Source organism: Petaurus breviceps, unplaced genomic scaffold (assembly GCF_028583685.1).
Source record: "Petaurus breviceps papuanus isolate PSGF00001 unplaced genomic scaffold, PetGlider_PUasm1.0 90958, whole genome shotgun sequence".
In the NCBI taxonomy this organism is placed as follows: Eukaryota; Metazoa; Chordata; class Mammalia; order Diprotodontia; family Petauridae; genus Petaurus; species Petaurus breviceps.
This window is the reverse complement of record NW_027187383.1, coordinates 1-11476: the sequence shown is the minus strand read 5'-3', so window position 1 is coordinate 11476 and position 11476 is coordinate 1. Positions and strand designations below refer to the sequence as shown.

At 47.2% G+C, this 11476-nt stretch overlaps 6 non-coding genes across 6 annotated transcripts; 4 read left to right on the top strand and 2 right to left on the bottom strand.

Moving 5' to 3' along the window:
- Window positions 1-89: 89 nt before the first annotated feature.
- TRNAK-CUU (transfer RNA lysine (anticodon CUU)) lies at window positions 90-162 on the top strand. Its single transcript has one exon. It is a non-coding gene; the product is annotated as a tRNA-Lys (tRNA).
- Window positions 163-827: 665 nt separating this feature from the next.
- Window positions 828-900, top strand: TRNAV-CAC (transfer RNA valine (anticodon CAC)). Its single transcript has one exon. It is a non-coding gene; the product is annotated as a tRNA-Val (tRNA).
- Window positions 901-1643: 743 nt separating this feature from the next.
- TRNAV-CAC (transfer RNA valine (anticodon CAC)) lies at window positions 1644-1716 on the bottom strand. Its single transcript has one exon. It is a non-coding gene; the product is annotated as a tRNA-Val (tRNA).
- A 2826-nt stretch (window positions 1717-4542) lies between these two features.
- On the top strand, window positions 4543-4614 carry TRNAH-GUG (transfer RNA histidin (anticodon GUG)). The gene has a single exon. It is a non-coding gene; the product is annotated as a tRNA-His (tRNA).
- A 4333-nt stretch (window positions 4615-8947) lies between these two features.
- TRNAI-AAU (transfer RNA isoleucine (anticodon AAU)) lies at window positions 8948-9021 on the top strand. Its single transcript has one exon. It is a non-coding gene; the product is annotated as a tRNA-Ile (tRNA).
- A 1945-nt stretch (window positions 9022-10966) lies between these two features.
- Window positions 10967-11062, bottom strand: TRNAI-UAU (transfer RNA isoleucine (anticodon UAU)). The gene is made up of 2 exons: window positions 11025-11062; window positions 10967-11002 (listed from the first exon to the last, which is right to left on the bottom strand). It is a non-coding gene; the product is annotated as a tRNA-Ile (tRNA).
- Between the last annotated feature and the right edge of the window lie 414 nt (window positions 11063-11476).

Below are 11476 nucleotides of genomic sequence, written 5' to 3'. Positions count from 1 at the left end.
AAAAAGAACAATCTACTAGGGACTGTGTTCCGAGAATGGTAGCGAGGGGTTAAGGTGGGGGGAAGGGATAGAAAAGCGATTGTTAGGTCGCCCGGCTAGCTCAGTCGGTAGAGCATGAGACTCTTAATCTCAGGGTCGTGGGTTCGAGCCCCACGTTGGGCGCAAAATTTTTTCTTTCTCTCTTCCTTCCTCCCCCTCCTCCCATTTTCTCTGAAGAACCAGTCACCCAACAGTCAACACGCGCAAGCATTTACTCAGACACTAAGCTGTGTGCTAGGGCATGGGGAAAGGAGAGACAGGCAGACAGAGAGAGGTAGACGGAGCCAGGAGAGCCGGGCGCGCATCTGCCAGTGACCAGACCTCTGCTTGCGACACTAGGAGCAGCTTTGCCACAAGTAATGGTTGTTTGTCCTTCGTTTTCGAAGACGATCAAATGACATCAGGGGGTAATGCCTCCACTCGGCAGGGAATTGGATTGAAGCGAAGCAGAGTTACACAGAGTCATCAGCCTGGCTCTCTCTGTTCCAGAGTCACGGAAATCCAGTGGCAGGAGAAAAGTCAGGACGATTGGCATGGCCCGGAATGCAGTGGACGAAGCTGGCGTCTTCGATGTCTGACCAAGCTCTAAGAGCTCCCCGGCGCCGGCCTGCTTCATCCTCTGGAATAAACTGTGCCCGTCACGCTACCTACGGTTTCTTGGAGCCACAGGTGAGAACGGAGGGAAGGAGAACACCTAAGGTTGGTTGAGCGGCCCTGAAAGGGCTCCGCAAGGCGTTCCCCCAGCCCACCCCCCAAGAGGTTTGTCCTCCTCAAGCACCTCAAGTGAAGTTTCCGTAGTGTAGTGGTTATCACGTTCGCCTCACACGCGAAAGGTCCCCGGTTCGAAACCGGGCGGAAACAACGCCTTGGTGCGCCCTCGGCTCTGCAGAGCTACCGGGGAGGCAATGGGTATTTTTTCCTGAGCCTGAGGCCAGGCCCACAGACACATCCTTGGGCCATACGTCCCAGAAGGGTCAGAAGCGGAACGCTTAATCGCTGGGCTGGGTTCGAGTGGGTCCGTCCCCTCTGGACTTTTAGTGCCTGGTCACTGAGCCCGAAGCAGGCCCGTGCATCCCCGCATCTACGACGAGCTCCTGGCGGGAGGAAAGGCTGTCACCATCTCCATGTGGAAGCAAACCACACACCTGTGGGCCGAAGCCCAGCCCCTGTACGCAAATTGCGGCGGAGGCCCCTGGCGCTCACACACCTCGATTACACAGTGAGCTCCTCGAGGGCTGGGCCTGCCCTTTGCCTGCGTTTGTGTCCTCAGCACTTAGCCACGTACTCGGCACCTAGAGGACGAACCCTTTTAATAAATGCTAGTTGGCTGACTGCCTCACTCCAGGTCGCGACAGCCACGTCACTCGCACGTGTGACCTGCTGAGCGCCTCTGGTAGTAAAGCCCTTTCTCTGAAGCAAACGAGAACGCCTCCAAGAACGTAGGCAGGAGCCCGAGCAGCAAGTGGCAATTGCGCGAAAGCTGACATACATACAGAGGTTCGCGTGGGATTTGTTCCTAGCTCCCAGCGAAACAGGTTGGTGGAGGCGGGTTTGAGAGACAAAGTGAGTTTGGGGTTGGGCAAAAAGAAAACGCAGCAAGGAGCTGTTTCCGCCCGGTTTCGAACCGAGGACCTTTCGCGTGTGAGGCGAACGTGATAACCACTACACTACGGAAACGGCACATATACAGCCCACCGATCGTTCCTTGGTCCGGAAAATCCTTTGCGGTTTTAGGCTGCTTGGCGAGATCCTTCAGTCAGGGAGGATTTTCCCCAGGGCCTCGAACTCTGTGGCCCAACAGAGAGCTCCCCAGTGACCCAGTGAGACAGCTTCCCCGAGGGGAAGGCCGGCACTTCCAGCTCCCTATAGGGCGGTCCCAACAGCGGTGCACTCACAAACAACTGGACACCTCGCTCTCGCCCCTCCCCGAAACTTCACCGGCTCCTCTCAGCTGGCCAACACAGCCCACCCTGTCGCTTCGCTGGTGGCTTCCTCTGAAGCTTTCTTCTCAGGCGTATATCGCCTTGGAGTGGTATTGCCTGATTCTGCTTTTTCCACGTCGACAACAACTACGAAAAGGAGCTCTTTGAAGACTTTCACGGTCGCATGCTATGTGCTTGCAAAAACAACGGTCACAACTGTAAGAACCTGCATGTTCAACCATAAGGGAATGGTTCAGTAAATTGCGCTCTGACAGGTGACTATGGTCCCTTCCACATCCCTGGTGAAAAATCGATCTATGTGTGTAGGGCCAGAAGGAAAGACTTTCCCCACCTCTTCCCCCGGCCAACACCGATTTTATTTGAGGGTCCCTTTCGTCGACACTACTGAGTCATTGAGTGTATTATTTTCCTTTCTCTGCTTGTTTTACTCTGGATCTGTCCATATATACCTTTCAGTTCTTTCGATTTTTGTTTTGTTCTTGTTTTTAAATTTCATTTTCCCCTAGCAACCGGTTACCTCTAGGTTGGCTAGGGCGTGCTCCCAATAATGCCAAGGTCTCCTTGTGGTCTGTTACTGGCTATTGCATTTTTAGGGGGACAGACTGCTAGAAACTATACTGTTTGTCTAGTGAGCTGTGATTTACCTCAGACCCAGTTGGCTGACGTACGAAGACGAGTAGGTGGATCGAAGATCAACATGGAAGCAACTCTCCAAACAAAGTGTGTGATTTAAAGTCTTATAGAAATGTGTAGAGCATACTTACTATCCCTGGCTAAAGGGAGAAGCTACAAGGAGGGAATCTCAGATCCCTCAAAGATTGAAATATGGAACGCTGAGAAAATATCTTCCTCAATAAACCCCTCTTAATTCGCTTTGCAAAGGAAAAGAAAGGGATGGATAGTTGGGGCAAGTCACAATGGCCAGGAACCCCGTAGATTATATACTCAATGTAAACAGGTGTGTACATGGGGGAGGGGGGAGAGGAAGAGACCAGATGCACATTCTGATTGCCTTATTCACTGAGTAAAATTGGGAAGAATAAGTTTGTCTTCTTGTCTGGGATAAACTCATCAGCTCGTTTTCCGTTATTTCTGTCATGTATTTGTATCTATTCTCACAAGCAGCAAGGATCCCTGTTCAACTGGAAACTGGGAAGAAGCGACTGGATTTTATCTGGGTTCAGAAACTTGGGCATCGCAGAAGAATTAATCCTCATCTCTCTCAGTGGGAATAGAGGTAACGGTCAATTTAAAGTCATGGACTGACAGAAAGGAGACAAACAATGGCCTTGACCCCCAAGCTCTGGAACAGGTTTTGCTTTTCAAGTGTCTCTTGAGCATAACGCGACTGAAAGGACTGGACAACAACTTGAGCAGAAATCTTTCAATGCCTTTTTTTCTGTGCCAGGGAATCTGGAGGTAGAAAAAATCAAGTCGTCTTCTTCCCTGCCCCTTCTGGTGGTAGACGAGGTACCGTGCCTCGAAGTAGGAAAGGAGAAAACTACCCTCTCTAGTATTATTCTTACAGAGCATGACTGAGCGGAACAAATCCCAACCTATCTCCAATATTTTGCTAGGCATTGAAGGCTACGTGCTACATAGCTCGATTAATTGACTTCGCTATTAATTCCACGTTATAAAACTGAGGTTCTCCCGAAACATAGTCTGTGCTTATTGCATATATACGACACATTCTAATGTCTTCTTCCCCACATACACCCACTCCGCCCCCCATGGGTAGTGTGTGCCTCCTTTCTTCAATTTGTTTTAAGTGAAATTGTTCTTTCAAAATCAAATTTAGTTGTTTTAGACGCTGACCTGCTAGGGGTAGGGGGGAAGGATGGTGGGAGTGGTGGACATGGTGGGATGTGTCTTCTCATTTACGTCCTATAGGATTCAGGTCGTGCCTTAACCAGAGCTGGGGGCAGTACTGAGGCGGGTGGCAAGAAAAGATGGAAGGGTGGAGATTTGTGAAGGTGTGGGTGAGGAGGAAGTGTCCTCTCTCAATCCCTGAGGAGGTCGTGTTGTCCTCCTGGTTTATTTTATCTCCTGGCACACATGAATCAAATTCCTTGGGAAAAGGTAAGAAAGAGGGAAACCAGGGAGAAAAAAGGGAGAAACCAGCTCTCATGAACCTGTCACCCGCTTCCCATCTCCCCAAAGCATTTTCCCTGGGCGCTGACTGCTGCTTTTTAGTGAAGACGAAGATTTCACAAACCACGAAAATCCAAACCCAGTCCCCAGAGAATTTGCCACTGACTTGCGGGGGTAGGACAGGGAGAGAGAGAGAGAGAGAGAGAGAGAGAGAGAGAGAGAGAGAGAGAGGTGGTGTTGTGGACCGGGACTGTTTTGGTTGTTCCTTCAGGACTGGTTTGACAATTCACTCTCCACAATGAACTCCATTCCTGGGAAGTGAGTTTAAATTAAAGCAGAAGTAGGTACCATTAGAAAGGCAAATAAAGAATGACAGTTTAAAAGGAAATAATTTCCTTGTGAAGGAGGGTTTAAATGATTCTAAAGGTATTTGGCAGAAGGTTCGCACTACCTTGCTTTGTGGCGGGCCGTGATCGTATAGTGGTTAGTACTCTGCGTTGTGGCCGCAGCAACCTCGGTTCGAATCCGAGTCACGGCAGTGAAGGTTTGTTTATGCCTTTTTTGTTCCAGTCAACCAACTATCAGCATAGTTCTTTTGCACTACCTATGCCAAGGAAACCGCAATCAAAATCCACCGCCTATAAGGTTTTCTCCTGAGAGTTCTGGTCCCATTATTCGCGTTTGGGCTAAATGTCAGGAGTAAAGACCAACATTCCTAGAAGGTCCCAGTCCTAGTGTCCTCAGAGAAGAGAACAGTAATGAAAGTGAAGTCCTTTTTGACACAAGTCAAAAGGTAAAAGTCTCATCTTTTCAATTATCCCCAACTCCCTCTTCCTCCTTCTAACTGGAGATGACAAAGATAAATGCAAATTTAGGAGGAAGGGGTAAAGTAAGTGGGCCAAGCCCAGATGAGTCTAGAACCTCTCACCCAGGGAAGATCTTCCACAGCCCAAAGAAGCACAGGCACCAGAATACATTTTCCCTTCTCCCAAGAACAAGTACCAGAGTCAGACCTGCATGATTCACTAACCGTGAGGGGAGAGGGGCAAAGAGATACTGATGATCCAGCAAGAGGGGGAAAAGAGCCCAGCTAAGAAAAAAAAATCCCAAATGAGTGTCCATTTGTAGTGTAACATCCTGGAGGGACTGATTTACATAGACACCCGTGGTTTTTCTCCACATTCACTTCCTTCCTTCTTTTGCCAGTGTCCTAAAAAGAAGGAAATCCCATTGTGATCTTTCCTTTGCCTTGAGAAATAAACATACATACACATACATATGCATATACACCCACATACATAGACATAGACAGACATATATACTGTGCGAACCTGTGTCTTTATTTTAAGCTCCACTTTCAATTGGGGGAATCTTTGTTTGCAAGGTGGTGGTTGTTGTCAGAATATCAGATAATGTCATCCTGTGTCTAAATCTCATATCTGTTGCTTACTACACGTGTGACCTCTGTCAAGGATTTAACTTATCCTCTCTGGTACTAGGTTTCCTTATGGGTAGAAGAAATGGGGTTGGACTACATGGTCTTTAAGGTCTTATCCTTATTTGATCCTCATCCAGATCCAGAGAGACAAATGCTAGAGGTATTAGCATCCTAGTGTCACAGATGAGAAAAGTGAAGCATAGAGAGATTCAATGGCTTGCCAAAGTCATAGAGCTAGTAAATGTTGAAGGCAGGTGTCTAACCCAGGGAGAACGAATCCTGATCTTTTGGTCTTCCCACCAAACCACATGATGGCTATGTAAGAATAGTCTCTAGGGAGTATCCCTTGTAAAATAGTGCAAACTGCTAAAGCTCAGAAAGAGTTAACATTGGTGATGAATTCTAAAATTTCTAAAAACAAAAGGGACTTCATTTGTTCATCCATCCATTTATTTCCTTAGCTATGTTGGGGCCAGGCTGTGCAGATGGATAGAACAATAAGAACAGAAGACAAGGGAGAATCCTTCTGTTTTTGTAAGAGAGAGGAATGATCTTTGAATTGGGAGAGGTAGAACAAAAATGATTAATAAGGAATTGAAACTCAAGAAAAGTGAGGATATAATAGGAAACAATCTAACAGCCCTCAAGTAGGTACAAGTCACTCAGTCAGATGGACTAGTTCCTAGGGTAGGAAAAGACTAAAACTGACCTCATTTCTCACCTGGCTGCACTACTTTGGGACTTCTCTGATGGACTTCACCATGGCCCAGGAAGATCTTTACTGGGATAATCCTATCATCCCATATAAATAAGTTTAGCATTAGTATTCCTCCTCACCACTACTCTCTTCCTCTGATTGGAAGGTAAGGTCATGAACTCCGAAGCTCCATTTAAGGAAACAACTCAGTTCAGACATCTCATTTCTCCCTAGCTGCACTACTTTGGGACTTTTCTGACTGACTTCTTCACCATGCCCCAAATTGGATTCCCTTCCCAGTTCAATTTGTCTCTCTGGATCTGGATGAGGATCAAATAAGGGTAATGTGTTAGAAAGTGCTTTGCATCCTTGCTGTGTATGTAAATGTAAGCTCTTCTTGTAATCACAGAAATATGGCACCATTTTTGGTATTCTTTCTCTATTATCTGCCCTTGCTCCCATAATCAACACAAATTCCAAGACACACACACACACACACCTAAGCTTGTCCTTTTTTTTTTTTTTTTGTATTTGCATCTCTAGCACTTAGCACAGTGCCTGGCAGAAAGTACTTAATAAATGTCTATTGAATATTTCTTGATTAATTTGATTGCATACCTGTTGTCTTCTGATATTTTTATGTTGATTCTCACCACCAAACTTCCTTCCCTCTGATGCTGATATTTTGCCTGACACCATCACCTATGCTAAATGTACAATTTTTGCCACGTGGTGCTACACTGGGTTCATGTTCATGGCTGGATGCTACTAGGCAAGGTTCAACCAGAACCAAATGATCACTTAAAATTTTTTTTTATTTTAGACAATATTAAAACTGAAATACATAGTAAGAAAAGAAAAATAAACATTATATACTTAAATCACTTTTTTTTTTAATAAAAAGAAAAGCAGCAGTCAATGACCATTGAAGATTCCAGGGAGATTGATAAGGAAGCATGCTAGCCACCTCCAGAGAGAGGACATGGACTCATGGTGTAGACTGAGACATTTGTGGACAGAATTAATTCGGTAATTTCTTTCACTTGACTCTACATGTTTGTTACAAGGGTCTTGTTTTCTCTCTTTCCTCCCTCGGAGGACAGGAAAGTGGAAGGGAGAGAAAAAACATGGCTTTTAATTGAAAAACAAAAAAAGAAGCAAAAAAGAGCCATGTGCAGCCAAAGGTCAATCATGGTGGGGGGGGGGGCGGGAAAGGGGGAAGTTTCCTAGCTTTTCTTGTCAGAGAAAGCATTGTTTCATTCTTTCAGTTTATGGCTGCAAAAGGCTTTTGATCCTCACCAGGAGATTCTTTGCCAAAGGCCTACACTCATTCCTCTTCAGCTGTTTTTCCTCAGCCTCATTCTTCACTTTGAACTCCACTTCCTGGTCAGGGAATGGTTTGGGGGTGACACACCTTAGGGGTGGGCATTCCTTGTAACTGTGGCCAATGACTAGGCTTCACTAAAGCCTCAGCTCCATACGAGCTATGAAGCAGCCCTCCACTTCCTAAAATATAAAACTACTTCCACTCTCCCTTACAGTAGAAGACATTCTGATCTTTCCCATTTCCATAGCTCCAGAATCCAGCTTTCCCGTTTCCAAGCTTCAGAATCCAGTTCCTACCAGGCTAAAAGTATCCATCTCCACAGCTCTGGTCTTAAGCAATTGGCAGGCAGCCAGGCCAAATGTCCTCGTCCACAGCTTCCTACTTACAAACTGGTCAGCTCCCCCAAGAACCTCAGTCTCCAAATTCCAGCTTCTCTGTGAGAGGGAGAAGGCCTAGAGTTGGGGCATTCTCCAGGTTATACTAAGTCCGTTCCAAGGCAATGAGGTTGTCACCTGTAGGAGAGTAGAAACAAAAGGAGAATGCCATTTGTCACCTGGGGAAGTAATATGTCCCATAATTCTGACTTCCAGCTGCCTCCTTTGGAAGTCACTTGTCCTGAAGGGGAGATCACCAAAGGATCTCCGACCTCAGGTCTGATGCAAGTGGAGCAAAAGACGTGAAATTGTGTTGTAACACAATGATCAGTCTACTGACTGATGTTTGTGTTTTGGAAAACCTTCCCCGGGAAAAAATAGCTAAGCCATCCCCTAAGTGAGATGGTCTGGGCCTCTTTGAGCAGGGGACAAAATGAAGACTTCTTACTGAACCAATGGAATTTCTGGACTGTTCGTACATAGTAAGGACAGAGAATGACTCTAGGGTATCAGAATGGTGCTCAATCGAACGCTCTTTGGAGTCCTAGTCTGTTGCTAGGATCCTTGATTTCAGACTCCACCGGAGAGATCTGGTGACCACAGACGAAGTCCTTTCGCTCGTGGGTTCTACTCAGTGCTTTTACAATCCGGTGCCCTCTGGGTCCCGCGGTCTTCAAGTCTCTGGAGTAGGTGAATGTAACCGCGGACGGGGAAGTTCTGGATATTCCTTGGTAATTTCCAGTATCAGATCCTTTAGGACATTAGCCCCTCTCTTCTGGACTCCCAGTTACAGGTCGGATCCCCACTGCAGTCTGGAAATGGAATTTCGTGAAACAAAATGGAAATGCGAAGTGGCTTTTGCAGAGGTCCTCTGTGGATCAAAAAAGTGTGAGCCAAGTGTCTTCTAGGAGGCGGAGCAGGGAGAATGGCAAACTCTGAGACCAGTTGTCCCACTTACTGTCAAGAATAATGAGTGTACCAGGGTACTCTGATTTTCTTAACATTTATGAAGGTCTTAGGGAGAGACCAATGTACGGCCGGTTAGCTCAGTTGGTTAGAGCGTGGTGCTAATAACGCCAAGGTCGCGGGTTCGATCCCCGTACGGGCCATGGGTCTCTTCTTTTGGAAGGAAGGACAGAAAATCTTTGGCGGAGGAACAAACACAACCCCCTCCTCAACTAAGGGAGTCTAGAATCTGAAACCAAATAATCGGCTGTTGGGGCATCCCTTCTGAAATCAAACTGACCCAAAGCAAGTGACCAAAGAATAGAGATAAAAATCAGTCCCCGTACTCGAGAGACAAACGGGAACCAGATTAGATAAATACAAAGTGAAATTAGGAAAACATCTTCTGTGGAAATGGGCGCTAGAGTTGACTCTGGAAAGAGCTGAAATTCGTCCAGGCCGAGGTAAGGAGGTGGAGCGTTCCGCAACTACAGACCCCAGGGCAGAGGCCTCGAGAGGCGGATTTGTGTAGACTATATTTTTACTGCCTATATATGTGTACCTTGAATAACCAAATCCTAGTAAATGTGAGAGCAGTGGTTATACCTAGAATCACAATTCTCTAGTTTTGCACTTAGCTGTAGATGCTCACTAAATTGTTGATAAAGAGCAAGATTGCCCCTCGGCCCCAAGGCCTCTGGTTTCTCAATGGGTTTCACCTGGGAATGGAAAATTCTTCCATCCAGGAAGGCTGTGAACGGTTGGAACTAAAGCCCCTGTGGTCAGGGGCCATAATGCATTCACCTCGAAGAAAGGGCAGGTCAAGATAGGACGACAGAGGATGTTTCCCGTTCTCCATAGCGGGTAGCAAGTCCACTCCACTTTTCCAGTTATCCCCTGCTCTTTTTTGTCATTTTTTTTTCCTCAGTGGGAGATACACGATTCCCCAGCTCATCTCCCTTTGACTCCATATTCCAATGGTCACCTCTCCACGCGGGTGGAGTCTCTTCCCTCTCCACTATGAGTCTCCAGGGACTACTGACCTTTGCTTTCCCTTCTTGCTCTGGAGGAAGGGTCCCTAGAAGAAACAGCACGGGGCAAGCTAGCTACTTTAGGAAGGAATTTCATCCCAAAGATTCAAATTCTAAGATCCAAGTCTTTCGATATCCCAGAAGGTTCCTCTTCTACCCGGGAGCCCCTTGGATCCTTGAGCTCCACACACTTCGACCAGCTCCTACCATGGACTGTGGTCCAAATTCTCTCTTTGTCTGGAGTCCAGGAGGTTTGTGTCCCTAAAGAAATCAAACATATGCATTTCTTTGACAAACAGTGCCCAGGTCCACGTAGGGGTGGTCTTTCAAAGATACAGACTCTCCTACTTAGGTTGGGCCTCATCACTCACCTCACCAGAATAACGTTATCTGTTCCTCCTGCTTCCTTCTTGTCCCGCCCTCTCTCATCGGTCCTGCAGCCTAGAGAATCTTCTTAAAGCTGGGTGTCTGACCTTGCTCCTTTGCAGTTTGAGAATCTTCAGTGGTTCGCTATTACATATTAGTGGAGCATACGGAATCCTCAGATTGGGTTTTCTATCACTGCCTGCACATTCTGCCCCCCTGCCTTCCTTGTCAGCCTAAGTTCACATGACTCCTTCAAGTACTCTACCTTCCGGTACAACTAGACTACTTGCGGATCCCAGCTGCTGTTTCCCTGACTGGAAAGTACAAGACCTCCTCGGACCTGCCACTTGGAAGCCTTCACTCACTCCCTCCAAATCTCAGCTGAGACGTTGTATGGCTCGGGAAGATTTTCCTGAGATTCTTCCCGCTCCCCTCCTTCCAATTGTCAGGGACTTCTCCCTCCCTAAATGATCTCTTTTTCACTTCTAGGTGTGTTTCTTCTCGTAGGGAAGTTTCTTCTTCGGTGTTAACACAGCAGTCGGCGCAATCTCCCGGACCTAGTAGGCGTTTAATAAACGCCAGTGAAATATTTGCTTTCAGCCGGAAAACGGTCCAGTGCCCGCGCGCCCCGTTATCCCGGATCTCTGCTCCTGACACTCCACGTCAGTGAAAGATAAAAGCAACTATTCCGACCTTTTGGATAAAAACACGATGCTCCAGGTGAGGATCGAACTCACAACCTCGGCATCTCTCGCTCACACGTACTGCTGTATAAGTACCGCGCGCTAACCGATTGCGCCACTGGAGCCACAAAAGGTGGCACTCTAGCCTCCCTCACCAGCCAGAAGAGGCACAAAGAGTTAGCTCTTCCAAATTGAATCTCACCTCACACCTCACGGCTCCGAACCACAAAGATGCAACCAAAGAATCTTGACAGGATAGTTTCGTGTGCCAGCAACACATAGAATGTATTGAACAAAAGGAGAGCCTAGGGGAAAACGGCCCTCATCCCAGGCCCTTAGGACGACCAGCCCCTCTGTCGCCTACACCCGCAAAGCTGCCGCGCCTTGGACGCCAGAGGCCCACCAGGAACTACGAAGGGAACGATTCTCCGTCGCCAAGAGAAAAGTCTCACTTCCCAGGTGGTTTCCACATCCATTGCGTTTGCAATGGTCAGGAAGACCGACATTTTCCCACCATGCACACGACCAACAGGTGCACT